The following is a 17,918-nucleotide window of genomic DNA, read 5'->3' on the forward strand; positions in this document are numbered from 1 at the left end:
AGGAGAAGGAGGAGGAAGGGAAAGAAAAAAAAACGAGAACAGAGAGAAAAAAATGATTATAAATGATAAAAAGGGAGAAGGAGAAAAGGTGGAAAAAAAAAAGAGTAATGAGTATTGCAGGGTGAGATGAGAGGAGGGGAACGGAGGAAAATTAGAAGGAGGTGAGAAGAGGCAAACAAAGAGAGGAGCATGACAATACGACATGGAGGAGGAGGCGGAGAAAAAGGAGGGGAGAAGAACTAATGGAGGAGGAGGAGGAGGAGGAGGAAACTAAATGAAAAGGGGTAACAACAAGAGGGTAAGGAAACGCGAGAAAGAATAGATGACGATGATGATGATGATGATGATGATGATGATGATGATAATGATGATGATCATGATGATGATAATGATGATGATCATGATGATGATCATGATCATGATGAAAAGAAGCAACGACGAAAACGAAAGGAAATGTGGAAAAAAATGAAACAGAGGAGGATGACGACAATGATGAGAGAGGACACTGAAAAGGAATACAAAGAGAGGAGGAGGAAGAGGAGGGGGAAGAATAAAGGCCAAAGAAGAGGAGAGGGATAAAGGGGGAGAGTGTGTGGATAAAGAGGAAAGGGGGGGGGAGACGAGGAAGAGAAAGGCACAGGGAGAAGGTAGAGAAGGTTACGAGAGAAAGAAGGGAACATAGTGAGAGGATGTGGACAGGGAAGAAAAGGGGATGAGGTTTAGAGGGGAAAGGGTTTTGGACAGTGTGGAAAGGGAGTGAGGAAGAGGGAAGAGGTGGGAAGGAGCTGGGGAGGGAGTGAAGGAAGCTCGGGAGAGGGAGGGGAGGGGGAAGAGTGAGGATGGGGGGGAGGAAAGGGGATGAGGCTGAGAGAGAGAGAGAGAGAGAGAGAGAGAGAGAGAGAGAGAGAGAGAGAATGGGGGGGGGGAGTCCGGGAGAATGTGGAGAGGGCGACGTTAATTCTGAATGAGTCTAGCTAAGAGCACAGAAGGACTGGAGGTGATGAAAGAGTCAAGGAGGGCTGGAGCCAGACAGTGGGGTGAGGGGAGGGGGGGTGAGGAGGGAGGATTGATGAAGGTGAGGAGGGAGGGCTTAGGGGAGGGAGAAGGAAGGGGTGAAGGTGGGTGAGGGGGGGTACTGGAATGAAAAAAGAATAATTTGGAAACGTGAAGAACGGTGGTATAAAGATAATGAAGGAGAGAATAAGAAATGGAAAGGATAAACAGAGGACGTAGGGAACAAGGAGGGAATTAGGAATGGCGACAAAAATAGAACGAGGAAAGAGGATAAGAGTGAATGAAGGGGACGAAACTACTTCGAATGAAAGAAGGCTTTTGAAAAAGAAACGAATGAGTGAATGGAGTATAATAATAACCGCGGAAAGATGAATTTTGGAATTTAAAAAAAAAAGTAATGTAATGGGGAGAAAGAATGAAAGTGAATAAAAGGAACGAAGCGGGTGTGAATGAAAGATTTATTTTTAGTGAATGAGGGGAAGGAGGATTTTGGAATGAGACAAAGCAAGAGAGAAAGTGAAAGGATAAGAAAAAAAAAAAAGTAGATGGGTGGTAAGGGAAGAATGGGCTCGAACTGTGCAAATTATATGTTGTAACTCTCTAAGGCTCCTACGATTCGCTCTCAGCTGAATAAAATCGTCTGCCTTTAGCTGGAACAGAATACTAGACTTGTTCCGACCATTAGGGGAGTTCATGGTGACGGTACTAGGACTCTCAAGCCCCTGTGACTATTTCTTTGCTGAATAAAATCGTCTGGCGTTAGCAGGTACAGAATACTAGATTTGTTCAGCCCTTCAAAGAGTTCAGAATAAAGAAAAGTGGAACATGGAGAGGAAAAGATATCGAAAAATAAAGAGGAAAAAGATATATGAGAAGTAAAAAGGAGTAGAGGGGATAAGAATAAAGAAAAGATAGTAAGCTGGGAGGGCACCGTGAAAGAAAGATCTGGCGAAGTGAATAACAAATGGAAGGTTGGGATACAGAAGAAACGGGAGAAGAGAAAATGAGACGAGAGTGGAAGGAATGAAAAGGTAAATACCAATCCACAAGACACGGGAAGCGGAATGAAAGAATGATACGGAATGGTGAAGAATGGACAGAGCTGTGGCTTACGCGAGGAGAGAAATTACATGACTGCGAAGGAGTGAACTGACGGAATGAAAAGCGAGGAAAACAAGCGCAAATGAAAAATACAAAACTGTAAGAAGTGTGAATAACGATACACATACAAGGAAATTAGAGGAACTCGTATTAAATCATATTCTCCACTCGGTCTTGAACTTTCTCAGGTTCCTATGACCCATTTTCAGCCCAATAAAATCACCTGGTGTTAAATGGAGTGGAATGCAAGAGTTATCCCGACCGTGTGAGTGTTGACAGACCTAGTGGGATCTATGCTCTTTTTCATGTTTTTTCTTTTTTTTTATACCTAAGACCATTGTGATTCTAGGGCACTTAGGAATATATTCTGGCTTATGGTAATCATCTGAGGAAAATCTTTAACCATGCAGAAGGGCTCATATGAGTAACATAAGAAGACTGGTAATACAGGTCCGTAATCAGTAATTTTTCCACGGCAGAAAAGGTGGGCTGTACTGAAGAAACATGAAAGATGGCAACAAAATAGAAAAAAGATAGTCACTTCGTCTGTCTCTCTGTCTGTCTGTCTCTTGATTCGGCTGACACCACTCAAAGAAACTCTAAGTAGGTCACCTTCACTGTTATCAAAGCACTCATCATTATTATTGCGCTTATAGTAAGAAATCACTTCATCAACACTCCCAGGCTCCTATGACTCACTTTCATCTGAATGAAATCATCTGGCGTGAGCTAGACGTCTTCCCGATCATGAAAGGGTTAGTCAAGTGATAGAACCAGATCTCTTCACAATCATCATTATTTTTATTACTGCATTCAAAACAATTATCTTGTATCCTTAGCTTCTCGTGGCGGTCGTTAATACAATAAAAGGAAATTCAAAAGATCAAAAGTCACGTAATGTGGAGAAACACTGTATTCTGTAATGACCAGTGGAATTATCACAGCACACATCCAGTATGGTCATCGTCAACGGCAAAGCACTTGTGTAGACGTTCCTCCCAGCGACACAAAACCATGAGTTAAAGTTCACAGACAATACAGTACAGGCTGAGGCGATGGAAAGTGTTATATGAAATGCCTTTATGTAACAGTAAACATGAAGTACACAACAAGGGAGTATGGGATGGAAGGATGCTCTCTAAAGTTTAAGAGAATTATGGGAGGCAGGAGACAATGCTGGCAGGGGAATTTTTATGACCTTTTGCTAAGGGCTGTACCACGTTCCCAAAGCGTTTTAGGAAAGGTGTCAGTGGCTGCCTATGATACAATACTTCCCTTTGTAAACTAGCTTTTGAATCACCCTGTAGACTGCTTCTAATCCTTTTACTACAAGAATCTCCCCTGAACAAAATAAAGTCGTCTGGAGGCTGTAAGAATACAAAACGAGAGAAATCATCGTGTTATAAGGGTGACGAGAGACAGCTTCTAGCCATTTCAGTACGAGATGTTCGGTGATAGCAATTTAGAATACTGTAAGGAAGAAATCATCGTACTGAAGTGATAATCATGGAACTGCTAGCAATTAGTGACAATGTTGTGGCAATTGTGAAAGCTGAATAATTACAGCTGTATTCTAGGCTTAGGACACTTATACTCAGTTCTTCCAAAGCGATTTAGTTAGCATATTTCGTAAACACTCTCTAGGATGCTATTCATACTTTCCATTTACTGACATTGTGTGGATTTGTAAAATTAAACTTACGAAGAGGAGGTGGTAGGAGCCTCCTCAACCTCCTAAAATATATTCCATGCAGGAGGTGAAAGTGTTTGTTAATTTAGGTGTGATAAATGTGTCAGTATGGATGAAGGGGTACAATGAATATGGTCCTAGTCCTGACAGGCTAGACTAGCATTTTCGTGTAATTTCCTTTCTCCTCTTTGTACCCTCTCTTGATCCTCAGTTTCCTGCTGTCTCTTCCTACCCTGACCTGCACACACTCCATGCAGGTCACGGCACAGGGTAATATCCACTCCCGTATTACCACTTGCGAGGAGTTGGGGCCCTAGACTAGGCTACTGGCAGGGACACCATAAAAAAGGTCATTTACGTTGCCTATACGATTCCAGGAAAACACACACACACACACACACACACACACACACACACACACACACCGACTGCATACGCAACTAGCAAGTGTGTTTTGTTTCATGATGCCATGACTATTCGAATGGCGGAATTTTACTTTCATGCCCACACATGAGGAAGGCCACATATCCTTAAAATAACCCATTAATTAGAACTAAGTGTGAATAAAATATGCACTCACCCTATTCATTAGTGGGAAATAGAGTATGTTAATGATGGTGATGATGATGATGGGCATAAATTCTTCACTAGATTACTTGATGAGGCATACAATAAAGAACCTACGCACTGATGTAAAAAAATGTCAGCGAGTGCCTACATAACAAATTTCAAAGGAAGGGTCATTTCACGAATTCCTCAAAAGCCGCCTATGATCCAGTGTGTGTGTGTGTGTGTGTGTGTGTGGTGTGGGGGGGAGGGGAGAGCTGAGAGTGGTGGAGAAGGGATAGGGGGGAATAAGGGATGAGGAACGGAAGAGGAAGGATGAGGGAGAAAAGGGATGATAGGGGAGAAGCAAGGATGAGGAGGGAGGAGGAGATATGTGGAGGGGAAACCTCATTAGCATCACACTAATGACCCTTGTGGCGTCAACTGAGGCTTGTGGTGTGAATAAGCTCTACCTCATTAACCCGACCGGCCTGACCTCTCACCGCCCAACAGTCCTCCAGCTCTTGTGGTGAGGCCCAGGTGGGGAGGCAGTGGTGGCAGGGGCAGCACTACTGAAGCTCCTGGATGTCACAAGGTCATGCTGGTGTCAAAGGGACGGGGTGGTGGCAGAGATGGCACTAGTTTCCGAGTCATAAGGTCACAGTGATGTCAAAGGGTCACGGTGGTGGCAGGGGTGGCACTCGTTTTGGGGGGTCACACGGCCGGAGTGGGGGCACGGGTGATACTAGCTTTCGAATGACAGGGCCATAGTGGTGTCAAAGGGTTGGCACTAGCTTCCCAGTGTAACAGGGTCGTGGTGGCAGCAGGGGCAGCACTAGTTTCTGGATCTCACAGAGTCCTGGTGGTGTCATAAAATCTATATACTCAGTGTCATAATGTCCTATACTCTGTTCACTTTAAATGGGCGTAAAATTCATCTCTCCATCTTGACTGCTGAGCTGTAATATGAGATTAACAATAAAACATGGTACTGGTCACGATGTTCTATGGAAAAGATGTTCAGCTATAGTACTGACAAATTCTGTCACTGAGCTACGAGTAATAAGCTGCAAATTGATGAAAATCTCCGCCTAGTTAAAATCCAGTAGTCCTAGTAAGAAGACCAGGGTCCTGTTAAAAGAATTCAGGGTGCCTTAAGGTTTTGGTGTGTGTGTGTGTGTGTGTGTGTGTGTGTGTGTGTGTGTGTGTGTGTGTGTGTGTGTGTGTGTGTGTGTGTGTGTGTGTGTGTGTGTGTGTGTTGGTCATTTTTAAGACTATCGATTTTTCTTTCATAGCACCATTTTGTGTGCACGTGTTTGTTTGCTTGTTTGTTTTTGAGTGTGTGTGTGTGTGTGTGTGTGTGTGTGTGTGTGTGTGTGTGTGTGTTCGATTCTAACCAATATCTTTATCGAGAACTGACCGCTCCCGAGTTATCAAACTTCATCTAATCTTGCCAAAACCTACCTTAACGTACCTTAACTTTTAATAGCCTAAACTAACCTATCCAACTCGAACCTAATTAAATCCATCCAAACCTCTCCTCCATCCTTCCTTTTATCACCCTTCCTACTTCTCAAGGTCCCAGCTAATATTTCAAAGGAAGCTTCATTGTTTTCAGTATTCATTTGCGAGCATATCTGAAAAGAAAACTATTTAGGATAATGTGGCATACAACGAGTGGCAAAAGGAAATTTCTTGATTCCATGGTTACACGTAATCACAAATAAATAGATGTTGTTGCAGGAATGGTGTGGATTGGAGGAAGGGGAGTCTGTGATGGTGTGTAGCGGAAGGTGTCTGTGATAGTATGTACGTGAACATGTCTGTGATAGTATGTACGTGAACATGTCTGTGATGGTGTGTACCGGAAAGTGTCTGTGATGGTGTGTATTGGAGAAGGTCAGTAATGGCATGTACTGGAAGATGTCTGTGATGGTGTGTACTGGAGTGTATCTGTGGTGGTGTGTACTGGAGGGTGTCTGTGATGGTGTGTACTGGAGGATGTCTGTGATGGTGTGTACTGGAGAATGTCTGTGATGGTGTGTACCGGAGGGTGTCTGTGGTGGTGTGTACTGGAGGGTGTCTGTGGTGGTGTGTACTGGAGGGTGTCTGTGGTGGTGTGTACTGGAGGATGTCTGAGATGGTGTGTACTGGAGGATGTCTGTGATGGTGTGTACTGGAGGATGTCTGTGATGGTGTGTACTGGAGGATGTCTGTGATGGTGTATACCGGAGGGTGTCTGTGGTGGTGTGTACTGGAGGGCCTCTGTGGTGGTGTGTACAGGAGGGGGTCTGAGATAGTGTGTGCTGCAGGGAGTCTGGGATAGTAATGATTTTTTTTTTCCCTATGACCAAATCTCCCCCAAGAATACGACTCGCAGTAGCCGTCTTACATCGAAATCGCCAACTGTACTGGTGGGTGACGCTTTGCAAGGGGATATACAACTCTTTTTCACTAGTCTGACCGGCACGAGAATCGGATTCCGGTTCTTCCATTTGAAAGTTGCACGTGTAACCATGAGCTGGTAACAAAAGTCCTGTCGCCTGCTTCTCTACACGGGCTTCCAAAATCAGTGTGGTGAATCCGTAGCAATAGACAACGAGAAATTTTGTTCACAGATCAGTGTCATCAGTGCCCATTGCTGAGGGTTCACCAGGTTGTTTTCAAAATCCAAAGAGAGAGAGGCAGGGAGGTGACAGGACTTTTGAAGCTGACCGTACCATCGGCTCCCCAAGACAACAGGAGCAAAACTACTCGCGGGATCGGGGATAAAGGGCTGAGAGAAAAAGGAGGGTGGGATGGAGGGGAAGAAGAGTAGAGCGTCTGGAACTTTACCACCCAGGGGCCAAGTTCAGCCATTGAGGGGAGTGGAGCGCGAAATCCCTTATTGGAAACGGCCTCGATTTCTGTGTGTGTGAGCCGAGACACCGGAGATCAAAGAAATATTTACGGGCGCGCGATCGGAATAGCGTATATGCTGGTGCTCTTTGATGTGCCTGTGTGTGTGGAGGAAGGGACGACGGCTGCTACTGTGTCAAGTGCAGTACATAGCTGTGTGTGTGTGTGTGTGTGTGTGTGTGTGTGTGTGTGTGTGTGTGTGTGTGTGTGTGTGTGTGTGTGTGTGTGTGTGTGTGTGTGTGTGTGTGTGTGTGTGTGTGTTACTGCTGGCATCTGACGAAACAACCAAGCAGGTAGGCTGGCAAGCAGGCAACCCACTCAATAATTCACTCACTCACACTCAATAAAACACACACACACACGCGCGCGCGCACACACACACACACACACACACACACACACACACACACACACACACACACACACACACACATTTATACACTTTTCTGTATTCCATGATTTTCAGCCAGCCAGTCAGTCAGTCGGTCATTCACCCTGCCTGTCTCTCGCTATATACAGTATACATTTTCCACCATGATTTCTCTCTCTCTCTCTCTCTCTCTCAGCAGGTAGAGTGATGAGGGTGTGTGACAGGCTCAGCGAACACCGACATGGACAATTTCCCCCTGGCGACCGGTTTCGGGTCATTTGTGCCAGTCCCTCCCCTAACGCAGTCACCGCATCAGAAGGAAAATGGAAAACTGCTTAATGTTTTAGAAATGGAAATTCGGAATACAAACTCAAGTAAAGATACGAGCAGAAAAATATAAAAACTCCAGTTGATGCTATAAATTCAACACCATGGTTTCACAATTTTGAAATAATTTTTCTTACATGTTTGCTTAACGTGGGTACTGGAGTTTTTACATGGTTTCCTATTTAAAGGTGGTTTTCTGCATTAATGTTTGGTGAAAAAAGACGTTGATGAATATTTAACCAATAACACTCCGTACACAAACCTATTTTCATACATACATATATATATCCACTTGATAGCTGTGAAACATGGCCATTTTTCATTATCACAGGTAATATATATTCTCACTGTTATAAAAAAGGTGGGTAGAATCCAGAGACAAGAAAAAGAAAAACACTCACTAAGAGAACTACCTTACAGCCCAGCGAAAATGAGCTACACCTCCGCTCACTCATTCTTTTTCTCAATCTTTCACATTAAAAAAAAAACGCACAATAAAGGTAGGCGGTAAAAGAAGTTGACATTACAATCGTTCTTTCCCAACCATGCTAATTTACTCTCCCTGACATATGCAAATTAAACAAAGAAAACTAGCCCCCTCAGTAAAGATACTTGGTAGAAACGTGGGTAGAGTAAATAATAGAGGTTGGTGAGGCGGTGTGTGTTGGTGGAGGCGAGAGATGGATCCCCCTTGTAACACTTCAGTCTGAGTGAACCGCTGAATGATGAGTGGGGAGAAAACTTGCACACTCCATCATCCTCCGTCCATCACCTGTTCACTCTTTAGTCAGGATGAAAACTTCCGTATATAAATCTAAAGGGTACAAAGTATACTGGGCAAGGGATGCACTGAGGCTCAAAACTCCACTGGGATTTGCTGGAGTTTGAAGCTTAACAGGCATTCGCAATTTTTTATTCTTAACCATGAGGAATTCTTTAGTATATTAGTTGTAAAGTGACGAGTGACGAGAGGTATGTATACAACTGGCTGCTTTTGCACTGCCGTTTGTATTAAACAAATGCTTATATACAGAATGAATAAATGCAGGTGTTTCAGAAGTGATACAACAAAGACCCTTACTTAAGGCCTATATTCCATTCACTACTGAGTCAAGCCTTTACGACTCTCGATCGAGTATTTCTACACACAGCACACGTACTTGTTGGGAATTTAGTACACGGAGTCTATAAATTCATCTCCTTTTTCTAACCCTAGTCATCACCACGTCGTGTCTTATATTTTCTTTTCTCAGTAATCATCATCATCATCATCTACAATGCCATATTTCCCACTGAATAATGTGTCAGGAAAGCCAGGAGAAGATAAACACTACATCAGAGTACCTACGACATGGCCCAGACAGCCATTCACTCGTCTAACTTGCTAACTTTCAAATCACCAAAACTATCGACCAATGTAATTTCTCAACACAACACACGGAGTCTATAAATTCCTCTGCTCATTCTCACCATGGATATTTAACCACTATTTGTCACACACTTTCTTTTTTAATAATTATTCTAAGTCAACAGGAAACGATAAAAACAAGACTAGGAGCACTGGTGTTATTTCCAAACACTTCACAGATAATAAATTGGAATTCAGTCCACGGGGTCTACAAATTCCTCTCCTTATTCTCACCCCGTCACGTCCAGCCTCACCTTCCCGCCCCTCACCTGCCACGACCCATCTCGCTCAAGTGCCTCCTTATTCCCTCCTTTCCTCCACTCAGGCCCTCTTCACCCCTCCCACTCTCTCCCTCCAGACTTCCTCCACACTCACCCTCGCTCCGGTAGAGGGTGAATATCTCCTACTTTTATTTGTCTGTCAATTCAATAACCTTATAAGTTTCCAGAATAAATTTTACGTATTTTTTTTTTCCAGACAATTCAATAACTCTTGTACGATATATTTTTCACAGGAACCAAGAAACTGCTACTGATATTTCCTGTTTCAGTTTTGTTACACCTAATACCAGAAAGCTCCTCGGCAACGTCTTCCTACTTTATTGGTTAGACAAATTCAATACAATAAATGACTTCTAGGTAACTTTTACCTGTGCCTTTCCTTTGCAGAAAGCAATATAGTCCAGATGTGTGGGAGTCGTATACCACTTTTCTAGTTGTCACGGGCTATAAAATTCCTCCTTTGATGCCTTGGTGTGTGTGTGTGTGTGTGTGTGTGTGTGTGTGTGTGTGTGTGTGTGTGTGTGTGTGTGTGTGTGTGTGTGTGTGTGTGTGTGTGTGTGTTTTGAGAGGAAGGGAGAAGAGGACGGGGAGGGGGACTGTGTGTGTTTACATGACCGTACTAGGAAGCATCTTGAGACTTGGCCTGGCACTCTAGTATCCTGCTCTCCATCTCTCTTGAAGGCTGGGAGGTGAGGGGCGGGGAAACACTGGCCAGGCTCCTACTTCACGTCCTCGTCACGCCAAAAACAATTAAAACGGAGAGCGAGACCCTTCTGGACATTTAACCCTTTCTCCAGCAATACAGTTTTCATACATCCTGGAAGTGTTTGTATTTTTTCTAGCTTAATTTCTTCTATCACTGCCACCCATCACCATCATCATTATCGTCCTCCTTCTCCTCCATCTCATCATCATCATCATCAACATCATCATCATCATATACCAATAAAGAAAACGTGTTTGTACTTTCTTGCTAAATTTCTTCCATCACAGCCATCCGTCATCATCATTATACCAGCAGACTCATTAAGTCTTTTCTTTCACGTCAGACATTTTATTCATATCAGAGCAACATCCACAACATTAAGATTTAAAGACAGGTGACAGGCATGCGTCCCTGTTGGCAATACACGAACAAAAAATCCTTCTTAGAGTTTCGAACCAAAGCGCCAAGACATGACCTTCACTCCGATTGGTGCTTTAAACCACTACACCATCACGTTAGACACACACATTAATTAGAGCCCCAAACACTTAGAGCGAGAGTGAGACCCTTCAAGGAGGTATAACTTAATGGAGAGTAAGTGCAAATATCTCTACACCTTGGTTTCTTTATTTTATGTACGCCACTACCATCATCAAAGACAGATCACCATATAAGTAACTAAACTGGAGCGTTGTCCATTAAAGAGAGAGAACAATTACCGTACTCATTTATCCATCATATGTGGGAATGAGTAGTGCATCATGAAAAAATAGTTCTTACTGAGTGATGAGCAATATATATGGAATTCTTGTCAAGCCTACTCATCACAGGAAGCGGGGCCAGACAGACTGTAAATTCTAATATACGATAATTTTTCTTCAGCTTGTATACGAAAAGGGTATGTATATAGTGTAGTGGCCTAGAAATCTTATTGTTGTTATCACCTCTAACAGGACGTGAAGCCATTTAACAGACAGACAGACGGTACATTCGATTATCATAGCGAGACACACATACCCACCTGGCTATCATTTTACACATTATATTTTAGCCTCACGTGTAAACAGTTTATGTAACGCCACTTGGGATATTAATATCCCCTTTTAGCTCTCTCAGGCCCCTCTAACTCATTCTCAGCTGGATAATATCCTCTGGCGTAAGATGAAAAAAAAAAAAAAATAGAGTTGTCCTTATCATGAGACAGTTAATGGTGATCGTACTAACTCTACGAGGCTCCTATGACTCACTCAGCTAAATATTGTCATCTAAGGGTAGCCGGGATAAAATACTAGAGTTGTCTCGATCATGAGAGGGTTTTTATCTCTATCCAAAATTGGGTGACATATTAGCCTTTTGACTGTGAGGTATCCCTAGTTTGCACCTGATTTCGGGTGACGTCAGACGAGTTTACCTGGGTCACCAAAATTGCTACAAATAATGAAGATTAGTTTTGAACCAGAGAGAGAGAGAGAAAGAGTTCTATTCCAGCTTATTCTGTTCATGGAAAATCACGGCAGCTAAAGTATTACACGAAAATGTGATGTGGTGGAAAACAATTATGCATGATTTGTTTTCATTGTTTGCCGGGTTATCATTTTAATCTCACTGTGGAAAAAAAAGGATGATATAATGTTACCTGCAATGATAATCTGTTACATAATTAAATAAAAAAATAATTTGTTCATTACTGCGATTTATTTATTCATTTATTTATTTTTTTGCTGTATTTATCCTACCTTTAGATAATCATGTATGGTTTTATATACATACATACGGTTAAAATTTCTCATTCTTTAAAATGCGGGACTAATACAAATTTATTCTTAATTACTCTATAAATTAAAGAATATGGCGGCACGTCTGAAGTCCGCGGATGGAGAGCAATTATAACTTTGATACAGAAAAACATACCTAAGCTGCTAAAATCCCCGTATTATTTGCTTATCCCTTATTACAGGCAAAAGTCATATATTTTCCTCACCTGACCTATATCACTGCCTGTTGTGTGATCGAGGAGGTTACGTTTATCCACTGGTATATGACTTCGATGACCAGCTTCGATCAATAATTCCTTTACAACTCTGGAAGGTTGGAAATTAAGGTAGTGAGACAGTAAGGGTAGCATGCTAAGTGATTTTGGAGATGTCTTAACACCTCTTTCTTGGCGATTTATATTCTCGATTGCACCTTATCCTCCTCTTGTACGTCACTGATGAAAACTACAGCATGTCGATTCAAGAAAAGCATCAATAACACCAGAGAATCGTACGGTGTAATAAGAAAATAAATCGCCAAGACAGAGGTACAACACGTAGCCTCCCATGGGCCGTATTCGGTTAAGCAAACTCCCTAATACCTCTTCTTAAGCGATTTAGATTTGGATATGGGTGGTCAGTATCTTTTTGTACGTTATTTATGCAGAGTGTGGCGATACTGGAAGGATTTATGTACAACAGAAGAGGACATTATGGTGTTAAAAACAAAATTAATCGCTCAGAAAAAGGAGTTTGGGAGCTTCATCAAATCGACGGGAATACGGACCCGTGTCACCTAGAATACGATGCTAACTTATTTCATTATCGTTTAGTTTAGATCTCGCCCGGCTCTGACACAGCTTCAAGACGGCGTAAGGGAACTATTGACTGCGACTGTACATATCATTCTTCAGGTGTTTATTTTATCGGGGAGGATACTGAGTGAGGAGGGGCAGGGGGATGTGACGTGACATTAATTTATCTCCCCTTCCCTCTTTCATGGTGTGTGATTGCATACTAATACAGATACACAGGCTTGTACTCAACTGCATAAAATTCCTTCCCTCCTCATCCCCTCATATACACCACTGCATTATGTGTGTTTTTCTGTTATGACGAGGATCCGTAACCCCTTTCAGTTTATATAGCCAAACATACACAGTCAGAATGGTGAGTCGATTTGATCAGTAACCAAGGAGACTTATCCCTCACCTCAGAATCAAGGCTCATCGAATTTCAAGTACTGTGTGTTACCCAGTTCCGTCAGGTGAGGACAAACCGACTATACGAGGATCCCCTTTCCCCTCGTCGTAATAAATGTAGATATAAAAGTTTGCATGCCTGGCCTGAAAGCATCGCGGGAGTGCAGCGAGAGTTGTACAGTTGACTACACAATGTCCACACCCAGCCATCTGTACCCCGGAACTGAGGTACAAGAGTCCAGGCAGTCATAAACTTTCTTGTGCTTGATCTGTGTATGAGATTTTTTTTTTTTTCCATTTTCTCTTCAGTTATACAGCTCCTAGACACTTCACAGCCAAAGACCATTAGATGAGAGTGTGGAAAGTACAAGGCAAAGTGATTCACGATACTATTTCACTGCTAAGGAGACTAGTTCCCCGTAGATATTACTCAGGATCCTTTTTGAATACAGTGCCAGTCCTCGCCTCACTGCCTCACACCCCATTGTCTCACTCCACCCCTAACTGGCTTTATAGCTCAGTCGTTCCATTGGGGGACACGCTGGCGAACTCACTCACTCACTCTCTCTACTCGCTCTCTTTCTCTCTCTCTCTCTCTGTTTTCGCTACGTGTACCTAAATTGGCCAGGCATGTGGGTTTCATGTCCACCGACAGCAAAGTTTCAGGAGGGGGCCTTTATTTCCAGAACGACAAAAAAAGCAAGAAAAATAAAAAGGGAAAAAATAGGCACAGGTCTATATGAATAAACTCCAGGTATTCTTGCAATGAAAACCATGGCACCGGCGTTATTCGGTTCTTCAATAAAATTTAATTACGGCCGAGAGTGAATTAATAACAAACTAACGAGTGGACAAAAAATACACACCAGCATCCAGCCAGTAATTAAGCAATTTTTTCGACCCACATCCAGATTTTTTCGAACCCCATTTTCTTTTTTTCTTTTTTTTTTTCTTTTTTTTTTCACGTCAGCAGCTGAGGCCAATGGGTAGTTCTTGTCCCCTCCCCCCTCCTCTCCCCTTAATCCCCTTTTTTTCTCCTCCTTCTCTCTTCCCTTCCCATTAATCCCCCCCCTTTCTCTCCCCTCCCTCTTGCCGTCCTTTAATCCATCTTTTCTCTCCTCTCTCCCTCCCCTCCCCTTACCTCCCCTTTTCTCTTCCTTCCGCCTCCCCTCCCTTTACTTCCTCTTTCCCTTCCCCCTCCCCCCTACTGCCTTTTTTCTCTCTTCCCTTCCCTTCCCCTTACTTCCTCTTTTATCTACCTTCTCCCTCCCTTCCTGCTTTACTATCCTTGTCTTACACTGATGCAATAGTTTTATTACTTTTAATCTTCCCTACACCAGACAGCCACGTAAGGAGCAACTGGTCTGATGCTGTTTGCTTTCCTTTGCTCTCCCTACTCCTTACTTTCCCTTCTCTCTCCCCACCCCCTCCCCTCCCCTTACTTCCTCTATCCTCTCCCCTTCACTTCCTCTTTCCTCTTCCCTTCCCCTTTCTTCTCCTCCTCTAAACTTCCCGTAATCCCCATTTCTCTCTTCTCTCCCTCTCCTCCCTCTTCATATCCCTTTCCCTTAATCTCTCTTTTCTCTCCCCTCTCCTTAATATCCTTTTCTCTCCCCCTCCCCTCTTCCTCTCCCTTCCCCTTAATCCCCCTTTTCTTTCCCCTCCCCCACTTCCCTCTCTTCCTTTCTCCCTTGAATTCCTATTTTCTCTCCCCTCCATTCCTTTGACTCTCCGCTACCCTCTTCCCTTCCCCTTTCTTTAATTCCATTCTCCTCTCTCTCCTGTCTCCCCCTTCTCCTCTCCCCTCTTTCCCTCCCCCTCTTAATCCCCTTTCTCTCCTTCCCCTGTTCTCACTCCCCCCTTCACTCCCTTTAACCCGTTTCTTCTCTTTCCTACCCTCAATCTCTCTGTTCTGTCCTATCCCTCTCCTCTCCATTTCCCTTCCCTCTCCTTCCTTCCCCTCTCAGTTATCCCATCTTCTCTCCCTCACCCTTAGTCCGTCTCTCCCCTCTCCTCTCGGCCCTTCGTTTTTTTTTTTTTTTTTTTTTCCCCAGATGATGTACACAGGAAAAAAAATTATATAAAAAAATCCATACGCTTGATTACAGGTGTTCTCAGATCATAAAGAATCTCAGTAGCTTGAAGTTGGGGGGGGAAATTTATCTGGGGAAGCGAGTTCCGAAGAGAATCAGTTCTGGGAATAAATAAAATCTGACAGGAAGTAGTTCTGCAATATGGCAGTGTGACAGTCAAGTCATGAGCGCTACCAGATCCCCGTGTAGCATGGGGGAAGGCTTGGAGAGTGGCACAGTGGACGCAACTTCGTCTGGGCATTTGCCATAAAGCTATTTGTACAATAATGCAAGGAAGGCATCATTCCTTTTTACCTGCAGGGGAATAATTACTGGGTTATTAATAATTCCTCACTCGCACGTCCGTGTCCTCTTCCCCTTCACCCCCCCCCCTTCTTAACCCCTTCCTTCGTTGTTCAAACCTTCCCTTCTAATCCTTTTCCTCATACCCCCTCTCCATCCCTTTGTCTCCTGCTTCCTTCAGTTCCTTCGGCCAATACTTCCTCTCTCCTCCTCCTCTCCCACCACCTCTATACCTTACTCCAGTCATCCTCCTCTCCTCACATCCTTACTATTAACTCCATTTACCCTATCTCATCCCAGTCTTCTCTACCATCCTTCCTCATCTCACCCTAATCACTACTTCCCCTTTCTCCCTTCCCTCCGTCCCCTCCCCCTCCTCTATTCTCTTCCCTTCCTTCCTCTCTTCCCCGTCAACCCCTTTCTATTTCCCTTACCTCCCCTTTTTTAAATCTCCCTCAGTCCTGGTCTCCATTTCCCTCCCTTCTCACTACCCTTCCCCTACAGACCCACCTTCTGTTCCTAATTCCCTCCCTTCCTCAGCTCTCTTTTCCATTTCCCCTCCTCTTTCCTCCTCCCATACCCTTCCCTTCCTCCTACCCTCTTCCTCAGTACAAATCCCCATTCTTCTCACTCTTACTGCCTTCCCTCCTCAATCCCTCCTCCCCTTTTCCCCCAGTATTCCCCTCTCCATCCCATTTCTTCTCCTCTCTCTCAACACTCCTAGCTTTATGTCACTTTCTCCCAGTGCTCTTTTCAACTGCCTTCTTCTATCTTCCGTCTTCAGTATCGCTTTCTTCCCTCTCAGTTCCTCAAATCCCCCTCTCTCTTCCTTCCAACTTCCTCAATCCCCCTCTCTCTTCCTTCCAACTTCCTCAATCCCCCTCTCTCTTCCTTCCAACTTCCTCAATCCCCCTCTCCTCACCCCCCCTTCCATTCCCCAAACTACCCTCCTCAATCCACCTTTTCCTCCCTCCCTCCCATCCCCCTCCCCCCAGCATCCTATTGTCCCTGTCCTCCTTCCCTTCCCTTCCTCGCAACCCCCCTTCGTCACCCCTCCCCCTCCCCCCTCCGGTAATCCAGAGTCTACAGGCCGGGTATTACTGGCACCATGGGATTACTTGGGCTAAAACTGGATTACTGCGGGGCTGTGTGGCTCTGGCGTGATTTCAGACCATTTTAAATAAACTAACTGCAGCATTGCCCAGTTCAGTATTTCATTCTTTCTGCTGCTCCTGCTGTTTGGCCATCTCATTGTCTCTGTCTGTCATTCTGTCTGTCTGTCTATCAATCTATCTATCTGTTTGTCTGTCTACCTATTCTCTATCGCTCTTTTTCCGACTTCAATATTTCATTTTCCTTCTGCTCTCTCTCTCTCTCTCTCACTGCAGTCATATTCTTTCTGCTCTTGCTGAGTGCTAGATCGTTCTTTCTGTTCTCTCTCTGTCTCTCTCTTTGTCTGTTTGTCTCTTCTCCCCACCTCACCTCTCTCTCTCTCTCTCTCTCTCTCTCTCTCTCTCTCTCTCTCTCTCTCTCCCCTCAAGCTCGCAGCATTTCCCATCTGCATTCTCTTTTCGCGTGCCTTCCCTCAGCGACATTCCCTTACGCTCGTCAGTGCCCTCTCTCCCTCCCTCTCCTGCACATGGCTCCCCTCTCACTGCACTTCACTTATCTCTTATTAGCCATTTATTTAAGCAACGACGCCCCCTGATTTTAACTACAGAATTTTACTCTCTCGTGACTCTCGTTGGGAGTTCATTAACCCATGCCAATATTATGTATGTACAAAAAAAAGGGGGCGGGGGCACATTATTATCTACGGCGTGCTGAGGAAAAAGGACATTGCACATGGATTAATTATTACTGCGATAAACTGAAAAATAGTGAAATGAGGGAAATTTCTGAATATTCATAACTAATTAACCCTTTCCGCACTTTGAAAAAATCTTAACGTTTTATTCTCGCTACTCCCAGGTGGTTTTATTCACCTAATTAGTGGCCTTCTGTCTTTAAAGTTAAATATTTAGCCTCCAATGACTGTTTCACACGTGAGTATTCTTAATTTAATAACCAGTAGACGATTTTATTCAGCTCAGGAGTGGTTTTCTCCCGTCTGAGGTGTAAAAATATCTTGTATGTCTGACTGTACTCATCGATTACCAGAACATGCGTTAAATTTACTCTTGAAGAAAAAGAAAAAATCATTACTGCTACTCGTAAATAAGGAAGGGATCATTTAAGTCAGAAGA

Source organism: Coenobita brevimanus, chromosome 24 (genome assembly GCF_032717465.1).
Source record: "Coenobita brevimanus isolate Jiangsu-jjx chromosome 24, ASM3271746v2, whole genome shotgun sequence".
NCBI classification, from domain to species: Eukaryota; Metazoa; Arthropoda; class Malacostraca; order Decapoda; family Coenobitidae; genus Coenobita; species Coenobita brevimanus.